The 17,412-nt window shown below is 40.4% G+C and overlaps 1 long non-coding RNA gene across 1 annotated transcript in view; it reads right to left on the reverse strand.

Annotated features, from left to right (window-relative positions):
* Positions 1-6,459: 6,459 nt before the first annotated feature.
* The window catches only part of LOC145537044 (uncharacterized), a 262,487-nt gene continuing 251,534 nt past the window's right edge, over positions 6,460-17,412 (reverse strand). Inside the window, exon 6 of the long non-coding RNA XR_014076146.1 lies at positions 6,460-10,735. This is a non-coding gene — a long non-coding RNA (uncharacterized LOC145537044). The remainder of the gene's footprint in view (positions 10,736-17,412) is intronic.

Genomic DNA, 17,412 nt, shown 5'->3' on the forward strand with positions numbered 1-17,412 from the left:
GCAATAATTAGTCTTTTATAAATTTTCATTTCCTCACAGTTCATATTAGTCTATAAAGATCTATCAACATATTATTTATTTTTAGCACCTGTTTATACAAAAGAATTTCAAACACTGATTAAGATTTAGTTACATATTCTTATGGGGTGTTTTTCTAACTTCGAGATAATAAAAGCTTATATCTGTAAAGTTTAGAAGGATTTTTCTTGTCTGTTAACTTTATATTCAGTGAGGACTGGAAGCATATACACACATATCCATTTTATCAAGCTAGCTAATGTGAATACCTTAGCATTTTTGAATGGGAGTTCATTTTGAAAGTCTTGCTTACATTTAAGAAAAGAATAATCTAAAATATGCAGTCTACTAACCAGAAACATAGGTGAGGTAAGCCTACTTGACATTCGGAAGCTTTGCACAAAAGAGGTTATTTCTTGAAAGGAGATACGTTTCTCAAAGCAGCTTCTGGCTTCAGCACTTACTGGGTGAGAGTAAACTGATCTAAGAACAGGTGGAGATCCAAGTACTGGAGATCTAAGAACCACATAGCTAGGAAGGGGTGAAGAAACATTTCTCTTTTTAGCTCTCCTAAATTAGCACATTTTTTTCCATAAGCAAATAAATGTAAATTAAGACTGATTAAAGCTCCACTTACTGAGCTTTTACTCTGTATTAGGCAAATTATTGATACCAACTCTAACTTTTACCACAAACCAGGAAAAATAAGCACTACTATCAATACTTACTCCCGTTTAACAGGAAAACAACCTGAGTCACAGATAGGTTGTCCAATGTTACATAACCAGTAATGGCAAAACTAGAACTTGAAATCATTTCTTGTGGATTCCAAATCTTGAATTATTTCCACTGCACTGCTAGTTTAATGTTTAACACTGTGATCAAAGAAAACATGCATAGCTTCACTTGACAGATATTTCAAACTGATGAGAGCGCACAAGTAACCCTGTTTATTACAGTTTTACAGAAACGTACTTCTGATGCTTCCTCTCTCTCTCTGATATCTATATGTTTCAGTGTTGAAAATGACCATCTGAAATTAAGTGTAATTTAGTTTTCATTTTCACATTAAATATTGGAAGACTTAGGTCCTACTCAATGTACCATTCTCTGAATTCTTTCCCTCTTGCTCTCTTCTGAATAGCCATTTAGAAATAACTGTCTCAAAATGCCAAAGTTGAGAAGAAATAAAATATCTGACAGAAATTACTTCTCACTGTAGTCATTTTATCAAAAGATATAAATAACATATATTTGATCTTTATTTCACAGAAAGAGAAATGACATATAAAAGTATTCAGGAGGAACAGAACATAGAAAAGTGAGGCCAAAAATATCAAGACAAAATACAGTGATTCCCTATTTGAACTTCAATGCTTCCACAAGGATAAGGGAATTTTGGCATTCCTGGTGACATGAGTTTATTGCTTATTTGGAAAATATTTTGAATGTAATTTTTACCAACAGGGAGAGATTTGTGGACTAGCAATTGTAAACAGGTTTGACTGAACAAGAGAATGGATTTGAGTTAAGTGTGAAAATGTATGTAAACATTTATGTTATCAAGTAAGGACCCAATTAATGAATATTCCTATTTCTTTCTTTCCTTTTTTAAAAATAATTTTCTCTAGAAGCTCTGATCTTGTACACAAAGTACTGTTTGGGGCACTAAATAAAATTTTTTCATATTCTGATTCTGAATATTTTTTCACATTCTGATTTATAGCTATATAATATAGGATAAGACACTTAAATTCTCCAAGTCTCATTTTCTTCATTTATGATACATATTTATAGAAAACACATAGTAAAATTTCTGTGACTGAATCACAATTAATCAATGGCAAACATGTCAATAAGGAAATAGATTTCTAAGAAATATACTTTAAACCACCTCTTTAGTCTCTGTAAGTTTGCAATAAGATTCAGGATCTCATGACAGACCTTGAACCAGCCAGAACTATATAGCTACGCCATTCTCAAAATTCCTAGTCTGCAGACATTGAGAGATAATACATGTGTTGATTTAAGTCACTAAATTTTGGGATAATTTGTTACACAGCCACATATAACCAATACAAATCTCTTAAAGGATGTTCGTCATGGTTTGGAATGTAATTGACTACAACCTGTGGGTATATTAAAGTTACCAGTAAAAGAAAGGTTTATGTAATTAATGAAGTGATGTAGGTATAAGGAAAGGGATGATAATTTGAGAATATAAGTAAAACTGTCTACCAGGATATACATTAAACCCTCTTGCTATTTCTTTTATGTTTTATTTCAATAGCATTTCAAAACAAAGGTGTTACCTTCAGTCAAAGAAGTACCTTTTGACAAGAGATATGGTTTATGTTACATGAATGATACTTTTGATGATCAAAAGGAAGTGTCAAATCCTAGTAGTCAGTCAGGAACACACCTGCAGTCAAAGTCAGATTTATTTAGTAGGCTGCAGTAAATGAGGGGCTTCCCTGGTAGCTCAGCTGGTAAATTCTGCCTGCAATGCAGGAGACCATGGTTCAATTCCTGGGTTGGGAAGTTCCCCTGGAGAAGGGATAGGCTACCCACTCCAGTATTCTCAGGCTTCCCTGGTGGCTAAGATGGTAAAGAATCCCCCTGCAACGTGGGAGATCTGGGTTTGATCCCTGGGTTGGGAAGATCCTCTGGAGAAGGAAACAGCAACCCATTCCAGTATTCTGGCCTGGAGAATTCCATGGACAGAGGACTTATCCCATATGAAACCTTGGGGCACCTCATAACAGTGATTTAAGAGGGGTTGTTTATAGGTGTGAACTTGTGCTTGATATTCCCAGGGAAGATCATGGACGCTTCTCTTGGCTAGGATCTTGTTAAGGAGGAGGAGCAGTTTAGCAGTTAGATTCTCAGTAATCTTTGTTCATGAGGTAAAGTAATAATCCTGGCCTGGGGACATCACTGATAAAGCAAAAATCACTTACAAAGAGGGGTCATTAGTCCTGTTTTCAGTTGTGGTGGGTCCTTGTGTATAAACACTGTTTATGTGACCTTGTCGATGTCCCACTGAAGACACTCTTTTACCAGCAGTGCTGATTTTCATTTTCTCAAAAGGATACTGTGACACAATCATGAAGTAAGGAGTTTTAAGAGCCAGTCAGCATAGGTCCACTGGGTTGGTGCATACTTTTACCTGACTTCTGATCAGTCAACAAACAACTGAAACAGTAAAGCAGGATAAGACCATACGGAAACAGTGATTAGCTTAAGATCACTGAGGAGGTTTGTGCCAGAAGGAGGATTAGAACCCAAATCTCCCAGGACCCTTCACATGAAATGTGTCCAGCCTCATACTCACAGTGACTGAAGCATCAAGGTCAAATGTGAAGTGCTTAAAAGTGATCCGTCGCTGATCAGAGTTAAAGTACTGAAGTGGTGCTCTATAAACATTTTCACACTGTAAAAATTTCAAACATATTGTCAAAATAAAATTATCTCTTGAATTCTCTTCAATTCCCTCTCTCATTCCTATCACCATATAATTTTATTATGAGTTCACCCCATATGGACATAAACGTGCATTTGACTGTTGTTTAAATGTAATAATAATAGTAGCACATATTGTTTGGCAATTTGCTTTCCCCTAATTAATAATACATAATTACATAATAATAATAATTATTATAATAAAAACATAAACATAATAATTAATAATACATCTCTACATCCATGAATTCTGAAAACACAGTATTATTTTACTATTTTACAGAGTAAAGATGTCCTTGGTTAAATTCTACATGTTTTTCCACATCTCCAGACTTTCAGTTCAGTTCAGTTGCTCAGTCGTGTCCGACTCTTTGTGACCCCATGAAGCGCAGCACGCCAGGCCTCCTTCTCCATTACCAACACTCAGAGTTTACCCAAACCCATGTCCATTGAGAGGGTGATGCCATCCAACCATCTCATCCTCTGTCGTCCCCTTCTCCTCCTGCCCCCAATCCTTCCCAGCATTAGGGTCTTTTCCAATGAGTCAACTCTTCACATGAGGTGGCCAAAGTATTGGAGTTTCAGCTTCAACATCAGTCCTTCCAATGAACACCCAGGACTGATCTCCTTGAGGATGGACTGGTTGGATGTCCTTGCAATCCAAGGGATTCTCAAGAGTCTTCTCCAACACCACAGTTCAAAAGCATCAATTCTGTGGCGCTCAGCTTTCCTTATAGTCCAACTCTCACATCCATACATGAACACTGGAAAAACCATAGCCTTGACTAGACGGCCCTTTGTTGGCAAAGTAATGTCTCTGCTTTTAAATATGCTATCTAGGTTGGTCATAACCTTCCTTCCAAGGAGTAAGCGCCTTTTAATTTCATGGCTGCAATCACCATCAGCAGTGATTTTGGAGCCCAAAAAAATAAAGTCTGCCACTATTTCCATTGTTTCCCCATCTATTTCCCATGAAGTGATGGGACCAGATGCCATGATCTTAGTTTTCTGAATGTTGAGCTTTAAGCCAACTTTTTCACTCTCCTCTTTCACTTTCATCAAGAGGCTCTTTAGCTCTTCTTCACTTTCTGCCATAAGGGTGGTGTCATCTGCATATCTGAGGCTATTGATATTTCTCCTGGCAATCTTGATCCCAGCTTGTGCTTCTTCCAGCCCACCGTTTCTCATGATGTACTCTGCATAGAAGTTAAATAAGCAGGGTGAAAATATACAGCCTTGACATACTCCTTTTCCTATTTGGAACCCATCTGTTGTTCCATGTCCAGTTCTAACTGTTGCTTCCTGACCTGCATACAGGTTTCTCAAGAGACAGGTCAGATGGTCTGGTATTCCCATCTCTTTCAGAATTTTACACAGTTTATGGTGATCCACACAGTCAAAGGCTTTGGCATAGTCAATAAAGCAGAAATAGATGTTTTTCTGGAACTCTGTTGCTTTTTTGATGATCCAGTGGATGTTGGCAATTTGATCTCTGGTTCCTATGCCTTTTCTAAATCCAGCTTGAACATCTGGAAGTTCACGGTTCACATATTGCTGAAGCCTGGCTTGGAGAATTTTGAGCATTACTTTACTAGCATGTGAGATGAGTGCAATTGTGCGTTAGTTTGAGCATTATTTGCCATTGCCTTTCTTTGGGACTGGAATGAAAACTGACCTTTTCCAGTCCTGTGGCCACTGCTGAGTTTTCCAGATTTGCTGGCATATCGAGTGCAGCCCTTTCACAGCATCATCTTTCAGGATTTGAAATAGCTCAACTGGAATTCCATCACCTCCACTAGTTTTGTTTGTAGTGATGCTTTCTAAGGCCCACTTGACTTCACATTCCAGGATGTCTGGCTCTAGGTGAGTGATCACACCGTCGTGATTATCTGGGTTGTGAAGATCTTTTTTGTACAGTTCTGTGTATTCTTGCCACCTTTCCAGACTTTATATACACTCTATAAATAGAGTGATCTTTTTTCTTATATTAAGAAAATAGCTAACCATTTAAAGCATTTATAGTACTTCCATTCAATAATTATCTTGAGTTGTAAAGGTATTTGGATACATAACTAATTTGCTATGAACTGTTCATGAGAATTGGTAGGCTATTTTTCCTGTGAGTCACGAGAAAAAAAGATAGTTTGAATATTGCTTGTCTTAGTCAGTCTGAACTGCTACAATAAAATACCATAGACTTGGTAGCTTATAAACAACAGAAATTTATTTCCCATAGTTCTGGAGGCTGGGAAATCCAAGATAAGAGTGCCAGCATGGGTGGGCAAGGGCCCTTTTCCCAGTTGTATCTTCCAGTTGTATCTTTTCATGGTGGAATAGTCTACAGACTTTTGTGGAGTCTATTTTGTGAGGCACTATAAAATTAAAACTACTAATTAGGCTCCAACATCATGGCCTAATTACCTCTCAAAGGCCCTGCCTCCTAATATCATAACATCTGGTATTAGGATTTCAATACACACATTTTGGGGGAACAGAAAAAGTCAGACCACAGCACTGGCTACATTATATGTCTTACATAAACTTATCTCTGCATTTTCAATTCTTGATCTTCAAGATTAAGTTCTCAAAATCCTGATCATAAAGAAATATGGTGACAAAATATCAAGAAGCAGTTTGAGAAAGACACACAAAACATGATATCCTAGTTTTGATTTCCAAAGGCTTAAATGTTCCGCTATTGAACACAGTACAAGTGAGGGATTTTCTGTTTGTCCCTGGAGAGCTTGTTATATTATTGCTGTGCTGCATTTGGGTGAAGCAGTTTAACCTAATCCATCTCACCATGGAATCATTTTACAGCCCTCAAGGCTTATTTTATTTACATTCCTTTTCTGAGCCTAGAAATAAAAGTAAAGCTGGCCAGCAGAACCAAGTCTCTAATCTTTGGAACCCAGATTTTATGTTTTTATTTCATTTTTCTTCATTTAGCTCAAGTACTTTATTATTAATTCAAAATACTTTGTCCTTCTATATGTTTCTTTATTTCTTACAAGATGAAGATTTCATAGAAAAAGATCTTTTATACAGTATGTGGAATTAATTACATCATGGGATTTTAATACTTTCTTCTTCATTTGCTCCCATATTTGACTCTATATTATGATTAATTATAAAGCGATTAAGCTTTAAAATGGATAAAATACAGCAGTAGGTAGTGTAGCATTACTTCATTTAATTTAGGTGTTTTAATAGCACATTGAGCACAAGCAACTCATAGTGACTAGGCTATATGTTATGTAAAAAAATTGGAATAGATACTTTTTTGTAAACATAACAAGTGAACTTCTAACCACAGCTACTTTCAATATGTTAACTGTTCTAGAAAACTATAACATGGCAACTGTCACTGGAAACTTGCTCTATTAATAACAGTAAATCAGGAGTGTTAAATTAGTTTCTCTTAGTTACTGAGATTAATATAAAAAGTCAAAAGTGCACGCAACTCATATAGCTCTTTAATTAGACTCTCTATGATTACTGTGTCATAAAATGGCATGTTACATACTTTATTTAATTTGCCCATGCCACTTTACATAAAGAAATTACCATTGTATTGGCTTTCACTAGGTAATTTCTATCCTCTGTTCCACGTTTTTTTTTTTAAAAAGTATTTTCTAGAGCAGGAAGCAGATCACTGAATGTTAAGTTATAAAGGTTATTTGCCCATGCAGAAGTAATCTACCTTAACTGACAGTCAATTGCTTATAAACAGACAAGTAACTAACTGGTTAATATCAAGCTGAGATGACTGATTTCTCATAGAATTAAAATGCAGATTATAAAAAATGATGAACTGACATACTGTAGACTAAAACAGAATTAATTGTTCACTGAATTTTGGAGACAGCAAGACCTCAGATCAAGGTTTCTCGATCTCAGCACTACTGATACATTGAGCTGGATAATTTTTTGCTGTAGGGGGCTGTTCAGGGCATTTCAGGTTATTTAGCAGCATCCGTGGCTTCTACGCATGAGAAGCACCAGTAGCACTCCTCAGCTGCAACGACCTGAGACGTCTTGAGATTTTACTGAATGTGTTCTGGGGAATGAAATTGCTTCCTTTGGAGACTCACTGCCTTAGAGAGTATCTGATCCAACACTCTCCTTTATCAAAGGGGAAAAGTGGAAGCCAGGTATATAAGATTACTTGGCAAAGATAACCGAGAGAACTATATGAACACTACTCTAACCAAATGATCATTTAACAATATTTCACCCAATTCTACTAATAATGCATTTTATAAAGCACATGTAATAAGCATATTCACTTAATTTGGGAACTAATATCTAGATTGTGAATTTGAAAAAAAATTATCTCTTATAATGTAGGTTTAGCAGGTGATATTCACGCAAACAAACAAAGGTTTCAGATCCAAGTGTTTTTAAGGATTTGCTCCCAGGAAAAACTATTCAGGGAGTGAAAGAGGCAGGATAGAAAAGGGGAAGAGGCCCAATAAGCATATAATTTTAGTTAATGTCTTAGACTCACCCTAGTCCTGCAGGAGGCCCTGGAGCATAAAATCCACCTGAAAAGTATTTTGGCTTTGAGGCAAAGGAGCTGTTCTATTGTTGGCGAGGGATCACTGTGAGATTGGACGTGGGGATGTGAAATGGCTAGGCACTTCCAATTCTCTGTACTGGGAAGGAAGCCACGGATTGTCTGGGGATTTTACAGAAGATGAGGGGCACGTAAAATTACTAGACATTCCTAACTCTGTGAATAAGGAGACCCCAGTGCCCAAGGTAATCCTCTGAGGGTCAAATGTATGACACTTCAGTGGCAAAGCATTCAGAAGCCTGGAAAGCAATGTACAAAGCTGGTAAGAAGTATCTGAGAGTACTAGCGCAGTTAACAATTCTGAGAATTGCTTTTTAAATTTGATTTGCCGAATCACATCATAATACCATCTTTACAGCACAGATCACGTTTCCAGTGTTCAGGATTGTATTGCATCTCAACTTTTTTTTTTAATATAGTCCATTGACAAAAAAGATCATAACCATTAATTGTTATCCTCTTATTATTCCTATGCTGGAAGAATATTCAATAACATTTAACTAAATCAAATCCTTCAAGTCATGAGATCCATTCCAAATGATAGTCTTGACAAATTCTATAATTATTACCCATTTCATATCAGAATTTCTTTTCCTGTTCATAAGTAATGGTATTAATTTTAAGAACAGCCTTGACACACAAAGGGAAACATTTTTCATCAATTCTTTCCCTAACACATTCAACAAGTTCCTTTAATCAATGGAGCACTTTAATAATTGTCTGCTCTTTCAGTGCACATAATCCTAATGTTATATAAATACTGACAACTATGAACAAGAAATAAGTAGATTTTGCTCAGTGGCTTATTTAAAAAGTCAACAAGAATGGAGGGGGCAGCTCTTCTTCAGAATTAAAATATCAGTGCTTCAAATAAACTGAAGATCTTTCAAATGAATTTGTTTAAGATAGCTAGTGGATATTTGGAATGCAAATAGAAGAATTCTGAACGCTAACAAAATCACCAAAATCCCTTAATAACTCAACTCAAAGAATATGATTCTTACTTCAATTTCAATAAAAAAGACATCAGGGGCTGTTTGAATTGCATTATACAGAATATGGGCAGTATAGCCAACATAGACTCATGCATGCTTTACGCCACTTTTAACCCCTTTAATTCATTAAGTTCTATCTTAAAAAAAGAAAAAAGGAATTCTGCAAATATTTGCTATTGCTTCTGAAGTCACATTTGCAAAGGATTTTACTCACAATAACTTGTTTTATGTTTTGTTTTTTGGCCAGGCCACAGGGCATGTGGAATCTAAGTTCCCAGACCAGCGATAGAACCTGTGTCCCCCGGCAGTGAAAGCATAGGGTCTTAACCACTGGACCCTCAAGGAAGCCCCTACTCACAATAACTTTATAAGAAAACCTTCTTTCATGAGAAAACTATTTCACAAGCAGAGGAAAAATGTATTGTTATTACATGCATCTGTGGCCCTGACATAAAAAGGTGAGGCATTTAGATCTTTGATAATGTAAATTAAGCTATTATATTTTTCATTATTATAGTAGATTTAATCCTGGCCCTTGAAAATCTGCTTCCAACTTTAAGGATTGATGATGATATACAGTGTAGAAGGCGATTACAATTTCTGCTGTGATTTAATCTTCTTAATCTAAATGTCTCTTAAACAAAACATGCATTATCTTTTTTTAATGTCATTATTACCAGTTGAGGGTATCATACATCTTCCATGCTCAGCTGTAGTATATTTACTGCTTTACAAATGATTTTCCACAATTTTCTATATTGAATGAACAGCTGCATATTGCACAAAAGTCTTTGAAAAGACTCGCTCCTCATTTAATAAAGGTGCACTGTTCATAAAATTCATCACAACATTTACACTTATGTTTGAGCATTTCAAGGTTCAAATATACAGAAATGAAAATACGTGAAGTAACCATTTCAAGAATTGAAAAGACTGAATTTGAAAATCTCACAGCCATGGCAGCGTGTTTGTCACCCACGAGTCTTAACAAGTTAGTAATAGGAGTTGAATGGTTGAAAGGGCTGTGAACTTAGGAACTATGAAAAAACTGAATCTGGTATTTGACGCAAAAATACCCTTCCCATTTCCCTATGGGGGAACTGTACTTACCAGCAGGAAGCCAGAGCAGATGCTATACAAGGTTTAGCATCTTGGTTAGCTTGGGGATTCAAGCATTGATGAACATTCAGAAGCAGTAGAGTTTAGGGACTGCAAGACTTTCAGGGGTGACTCTATGGTCACTAGAGTAAGGCCACCAAGGACCTGCTAACTTCCAGAAGCATGGCTCTCCTGACAGAAGAACCTGCTGATTGGACCCTGTCCCAGAAACGTGAGGCTGTCGTTGATTTGCTAATGTTCAGGTGCTGGTGTGAGTGGGATAGCACTGATTGGCTGACATCCAGGACGGGGTTGCTGGAGATAATCACTGATGGGCTGATTTTCAGAAGCCTGGAGCTGGCATTGATTTGCTATCCTTCAGAAGCTTTGATGGTCTTCAGTTGCTCAGTCGTGTCTGACTCTTTGCGACCCCAAGGACTGCAGCACGCCAGGCTTCCTTGTCCTTCACCATCTCCCAGACCTTGCTCAAAGTCATGTCCATTGAGCCGATGATGCCATGCAACCATTTCATTCTCTGTTGTCCCTTTCTCCTCCTGCCTTCAATTTTTCAGAAGCTTAGGTACTATAAAGAGAAAATCATTGATTGCTGATTCTACTGAAGTGAAAGTCGCTCAGTTGCGTCCAACTCTTTGCAACCCCCTGGACTATACAGCCCATGGAATTCTCCAGGCCAGAATACTGGAGTGGGTAGCCTTTCTCTTCTCCAGGGGATCTTCCCAACCCAGGGATTGAACCCAGGTATCCTGCATTGCAGATGGATTCTTTACCAGCTGAGCCACAAGGGAAGCCCAAAAATACTGGAGTGGGTAGCCTATTCCTTCTCCAGCAGATCTTCCTGACCCAAGAATTGAACCAGAGTCTCCTGCACTGCAGGTGGATTCTTTACCAACTGAGCTATCAGGGAAGCCTAATTAAGGACAGTTAGCTGTTCACAACTTGAGACTATGGTCAAAAAACAGGTTTTTTCTTTCAAGAAAACTTTCTTTCTTTAGTTCTGAATACCACTCCCCACCCTGCTGCTCCTTTTCCTCTTCCCTCAGTCAAACCTGCAGGAGAGATCAGATCTTTATTTGTGGAGGTATGCTTTTCAGCTAGTGTCTCCTTAAGTGATTTAGTCGACAGTGACTGTGGTAGAAAAACAGCTCGCTCTGCTGAATTTTTGTAACTTATTGAAAAAAAAGAAAACCGAATACAGGACATTCAGGGTGTCCTGACAAAGTCAATATAGAAAGCAAGACACAATCACATAGAAGATGTGTTCTGTATGTTCAGGATGGCTGACAGACCTAGATGAAGTCCACGACTAAAGCATGGTCTTCTAGCACCGAGCTTCCTCAGCAGTGTTCAGGGAGCACACGAGAATTCTGTAGGCATTAGGGTTCACAGTCCCAAGGGAAAGAAGGGGCTGTTGGTTTGCAAGCCCCACTTGACACAGACTGCTTAGCCTTCCTTACGTGCATGAATTGGATTTCTGGGGAAAGTTTCAGCTGGAATAAGTGGTCTCATATCTAAAATTTGCACAATCACAGTCTCCCAGTAAAAGATATGTCAAGAAATTCCGATCTCCAGGGACATGGGCTCAAGACTGCCTCCTGTCTTTTGATCTCTATGTCATGAGAAACTTGAGTTACTGCAGAGTTGCCAGCTGCCTTGAACAGACACATTAGTTAGAGAAGATAACTGTTTGTGTATTGTGGGTGTAAGCTTAGCCTTGAACAAATGCTATCAAGAGCAGAATCCTAAAAGACACCTGAGAAGACAGATCTGAGGTTGAAAATTCATGATAGAGGTTGAAAATTCATGATATGTAGCTTTATATATACTATAAGACACAAATACACAGGTATAGGCAATATGTAGGCAAAGGCACAAGTATATGCTTAAAAAGAGAGCTATAGGAAGCACAGGAAAACTTTCTCTTACTAATGGTTTTCTGGGTGAGTACTTTCTTCTTTTGGGCTTCCCTGGTGCCTCAGCAGTAAAGAATGTGCCTTCCAATGCAGGAGACACAGGTTCAATCCCTGGGTCTGGAAGATCCCCTGGAGAAATAAATGGCAACCCACTCCTGTATTCTTGCCTGGGAAATCCCATGGACAGAGGAGTCTGGTGGGCTACAATCCATGGGGTTGCAAAAGATTTGGACACAACTTAGTGACTAAACAACATCAGCTTTCTCCCTTTAAACTCTTCCCTGTATTTATTAAGTTTTGTATAATTTTGGTTTCCAATAGTGTTTGCAGGGAGGAAACAAAATACAGGCCACTGTATGTACAATACTTAATTTTACCTCCAACCATGTCCTCACATGACTTCTCCAGATTCAGCCAGGGAACCTCTCCCAATAGCCAGGCTTGTTTTCTACTGTCCACTGGACACCTCCACCTGGACAGCCTGCAGAACCTTACCATACATGACCCACATTGACTTCATCCACCACACCCTTGTTCGCCTCTACTTCTAACTCAAGTTGCCACCAACTCTTCCTCCTTCTTTAGCACCAGTCTCAGCAAAGAGGAACAGTTTCTACATAGTCAGCCAACCTTCAGAACTCACTACAGATTCTCTCTAACCTTTTCACATAGTCCCTAACTTCCTAAAACTCAAATCTGTCTCCTCCTCACCACTGTCTCAACTACAACCTGAATCAAGTGCCTTGTTATTTCCTTTTGTTTGCTTAGTGTTTGCCTTCAGCATATGTTCAGTATAGTCCTTGATGGATGAATGAATGACCCAAAGTACCAGAGGTAACGTTCACTTATTTAAAATAATCCTGGTAAAGTCTCTGCCTTCAGGGAGGAAACCCAGAGTGTTACAGCTGATTACCTAACTTGAGAATTTCCATGGATGTCTCCTCAAGTCCTAAAAGCCCCATCTTGGATGAGGGGATCCTAGCAACAGGATGGTGCATCATGCTTCTCTCTTTGGACCTCATGTATCTCCATAATCTCCTGACTTCTAGAGCCCTCATCTGATTTGCTGATAAGATGGCTGTGGTGACAGTGTAAGAGGAGTTAGCACTCTGAGGACTCTGGGGAGTACTGGGTGCCCCCGTAACCAAGGCCTTCTCCAGATTGCCAGGCAACAGAAGATAGGAGGAGAAGGGAGGGGTCTCCTCCAAGCCCTGGGGCTCACTGTGGGCATGGTTCCTGCATGCATAGTGGAATCTCTTGACCCCAAGACATGTTCACTCTGGTCAGTGAGAGTAGACAGGAATGAGGGCAGGGGGTTGGGTTAACAGAGGACCACAACCTAGGGAGAAAGGGAGCATGTGAGTGGCCTCATCTGGTAAACTCAACTGTGGCAGAGCTGATAAAGAGTGCCTTCCACACATCCTTGCCTGAGGGCAGTACTCGAGCCTCACAGCTCTCCTGTCCTAAACAGGAGGAAGTGAAGGAGGGAGCGAGAAGGCTCTTCAGGGTGCAACCAGCCAATCCAGCCCAAGGCTTCCTAGAGCTGGGAACAGGGCAGGTGGAGTCAAGTTCTGTGGGATTCCTTCTGTCTTAGGGTAAGTGGTCCCCTCTGGCTTTGTTAGAATCCTCATTGTGATCCCAGGGCATATCTGGGACTCCTCCTTCTACTGACTCAAGGACTGTCACCTCATAAGCTTTAACTTCTTGAGACACTTAACTTAAAGACACTTAAAGCAGAAAGGAAGTGCCTCACACTGACAGCTCTTTTCAGAGCCTCTCAGTCAGGAAAGTCACAGAGGAGATAGACACTGGGGGGAGGGAAGTGAGGGGCCCCTCATTGGGCCACACCTGCTGGGGCCTCCCAGCAGTAACAAAGGAGCAGAGCTGTCTGTTGAGGCTCTGTTGTTCTGATGTGTGGTCCCCTCAAACCTCACTCAGGGTCGTGACTTCGACCTTGACAGAAACTGAGACACCTCTCTCTGCTAACTTGAGACAATAGCTCTCAGATTACCAAAACCCAAATAAGAAAGCACAGAAGTCTGACAACTATTCCAGCACCTCCCCAGGCAGACAACAGGGACAGGGTTCTGTGGAGTCCCCACTATTCTCCAGTGTGTGATCCCCCTGTCCCTGCTCAGCATCTTAATTTGATTTCCTGGCAGGGCCTGAGACTCTTCTCTTGGATTACTTGGGCCCACACCTCTTAGAACAATATCATCATCATCCTGGTATCCCCCAGGCAAAGGTCAGAGAAAGTCACTCCTAGCCAGCGGCTCTTTCTCCTGGGACTGACAACAGAGTTCTGAGCAGCTTTCTTCATTGGGGGAAGAAATCTCCTCAGTTCTACTCAGCATCTTATCTAGAGTCATCGCAGGGTCTGAGAGTCCTCCCTCCGCTCAGCCTAGGCAGCAGTCCTCCAAACAGGCCTCGCTTTCCTGCAAACCCAAGGTGGAAGTCAGGGGGCAACTGAGGCTGACAGTTATTCTGGGGGCACCCAGGGCTGGAGCTGGAGCTGTAGTCTTACCTGCAGAATCCCCTCTGTTCTGCGGAGCTGGTCACCTCGTTCCCCTTCCCCATCTTATCTTGAAACTCCCCCTTTTCAGGGCCTCCTCCCGAGGCTGACTTATGGCCACGCCCCTCGGGCCCAGGCCCTCGCTCCCTACCCCCGGACTCCTGAGGCCCAAGTCAGTTACTCTGGGGGCTCCCCGGGATGACAGAAGGGACAGGGCTTTACTCAGCGAGCCGCCTCTCTCTTCTGGGGTGGCAGGTTCCCACGTTCAGTGTCTTCACCTTAATTCCGCAGAGGGGGCTCTCACCTTTCTGGACAGGCCTTCGCTAACCAGCCTCTTGGAGCGGAAGTCAGGGGATGTCCCTTCCGCTCGGCTCCGTGTCCCCTCCACTCCCCGACACCCCATCGTGCCTGGCTCTCCTAGGGCCGCCCAGACCGCTGGAGTGAGGTTCTGTGGGGCACCTCATATTCTAGGGTACTTAACCCATTCGGTGTCTTCACCCACAATTCCTGCAGAGTCAGGGATTCCTCCCTCCGAGGAGTTAGTTGTGCCCAGAACACCAAGTGCCTCACCCCCATCAGACTCAGACTCACAAGAGGACCAAGTCAGAGGGATCCTCCGCCTGATAGTCCAACATGCTGGCAGAACTCTTAGAGTGCCTTCCATTCCTCAGCTCCGAGTCAGCATCTTACCTGGATCTTACATGGCCTAGGACTCCTCCCTCTGTTAACCTGAGGCTATACCTCCTCAATCCAAGGCCCTACCTCACCGCCTTTAGACTTGAGGCTAAAGTCTATTTCTAGCCACCATGGATCAGCGGTAAAGAATCCGCCTGCGATTCAGGAGACTTGTAGGAGACCCGGGTTCGATCCCTGGCTCGGTAAGATCCCCTGGAGGAGGAAATGGCAACCCCCTCCAGTATTCATGCCTAGGAAACCCCATGGACAGAGAAGCTTGGTGGGCTACAGTCCCTGGTATCGCAGAGTCGGACAAGACTGAGCGACTCAACAAGTGCCGGGAGTATTCCAGGGTTGACAGCAGCGGCAGGCTCTGTGGTGTCCCTCTCTTCTGGGGTAAGTCGTTCTCACAGTTCTCACTTAGAGTCCATACCTTGGCTCTAGTTGTTTTGAGCTAGATGATGCCACGGCCTTGCCAATCTCTATGCATTTTCCCCAGTGTGACTCTCATAGAGATGGAGTCCAGATTCCAGGCTAGATACTGAGTGGTGAAGATGCAGCATCATGCATTAAGAAAACAATACAAAAACCACCTTCCCGTTGGGTCCCTTCTCCAGCCAGTTGGAAACCTTTTCTGAAAGACTTACTTTCTATATTGTGTCCTATAGAAAGACACAATATATGTCTTCCTCTTCCTATAGAAGGACACAATACATAGACACATTGCTAAGTGGTGTTGCCAATCCCACTGGAAACACTGTATCACTTCATATAATCATGCTTCCCTGGTGGCTCAGACAGTAAAGAATCTGCCTGCAATGCGGGAGACCTGGATTTGATCCCTGGGTCAGGAACTGTGTCATTTCATATAATCATGTACTGGAGGAGTTCTAAGAGCCAGCACGGGCCCACTAGGATAATGTGGGCCAGACCCCGTTGCCCCCTGACTTCTGACCACTGGGTAAATAACTGAAATAGTTAAGCAGGACAGAACCTTAGAAATTGTCATTTTAGAGGTAAGGAGCCTGGAGAGTAGGAAGGTGCTGAAGTGTTTTGCAAATGATCTGTTACTGATCAGAAAGTACTGAAGTGATGCTCTATGACTGTGTTCTCACTGCACACATTTCAAACGATCCACTTAAACAAAATTCTGTCTTGCCTTTTCAATCCTCTCTGTTACCAGCACCACCAGATAACCTTATTTTAAATTAACTTTGTATGGATATAATTGTGCATTTGATTTACATAAATCAAATTAATGTAAATTACATAAATGTGATGATAATGTACATATTGTTTTGCTATTTGCTTTTTCTATTAATTAATAATTCATCCTAAGAGTGCTTCTTCATATCAACCTTAAGAGTGTCCTTACATTTTGAAAAACAGATATTATTTTATTGCTACTTACAAGTTGAAGACACCCATGATGACATTCTATTTTGTGTCTATATTTCTAGACTCTTATAAGTGGTCTGTATATAGATCTGCCATTTTTCTTTTATTTAAAAATTAAAATGGATGGCTACCTCTATAATTAAAACTCGCATGAATATTTGTCTTCATATATATTCACGAAGGGTAAGAGCACTGAGATACATAATTACTGTTAGGTATTGCCCATGAGAATTTGTAGGCCATTCTTTCCAGAGGTCATGAGAAATGTGAGAAACAAATAAATTAAAATATTGAGTACTGCAGTATCATAGCTTTCTGCATTTTAGAGACTTACCTCTGCATTTCAATGTCTTGATCTCCAAGGTCAGTCCATAAAGCTTTATTGATTACAGTGATGAAATACTCAGTAGTGTATTATGAAGCATATGCAAAACATGATAGCCTATCCTGAGGTCCAATGGCTCAAAGGCTCCAACACAAGGTCCAGTAGGATTTTTCATTTTCTCTTTAAGACCTTATGATTTTATTGCTATGCTGTCTTTAAATAAAATGGTTGTATCACTTAATCCATCTTGCTATGGAATTATTTTAAAGCTGTTTAGATTTATTTTATTTACATTCCTTTTCTGAGATTGGAATATGAGAGTAAGATGGAATCCTCCTTTTATGCCTTCATTTCATTTGTGGCTCAGCTGGTAAAGAATCCACCTGCAATGCGGGTGACCTGGGTTCAATTCCTGGGTT

This window comes from Giraffa tippelskirchi, chromosome X (assembly GCF_054371585.1).
Source record: "Giraffa tippelskirchi isolate mGirTip1 chromosome X, T2T-mGirTip1v1.2.pri, whole genome shotgun sequence".
Lineage (NCBI taxonomy): Eukaryota > Metazoa > Chordata > Mammalia > Artiodactyla > Giraffidae > Giraffa > Giraffa tippelskirchi.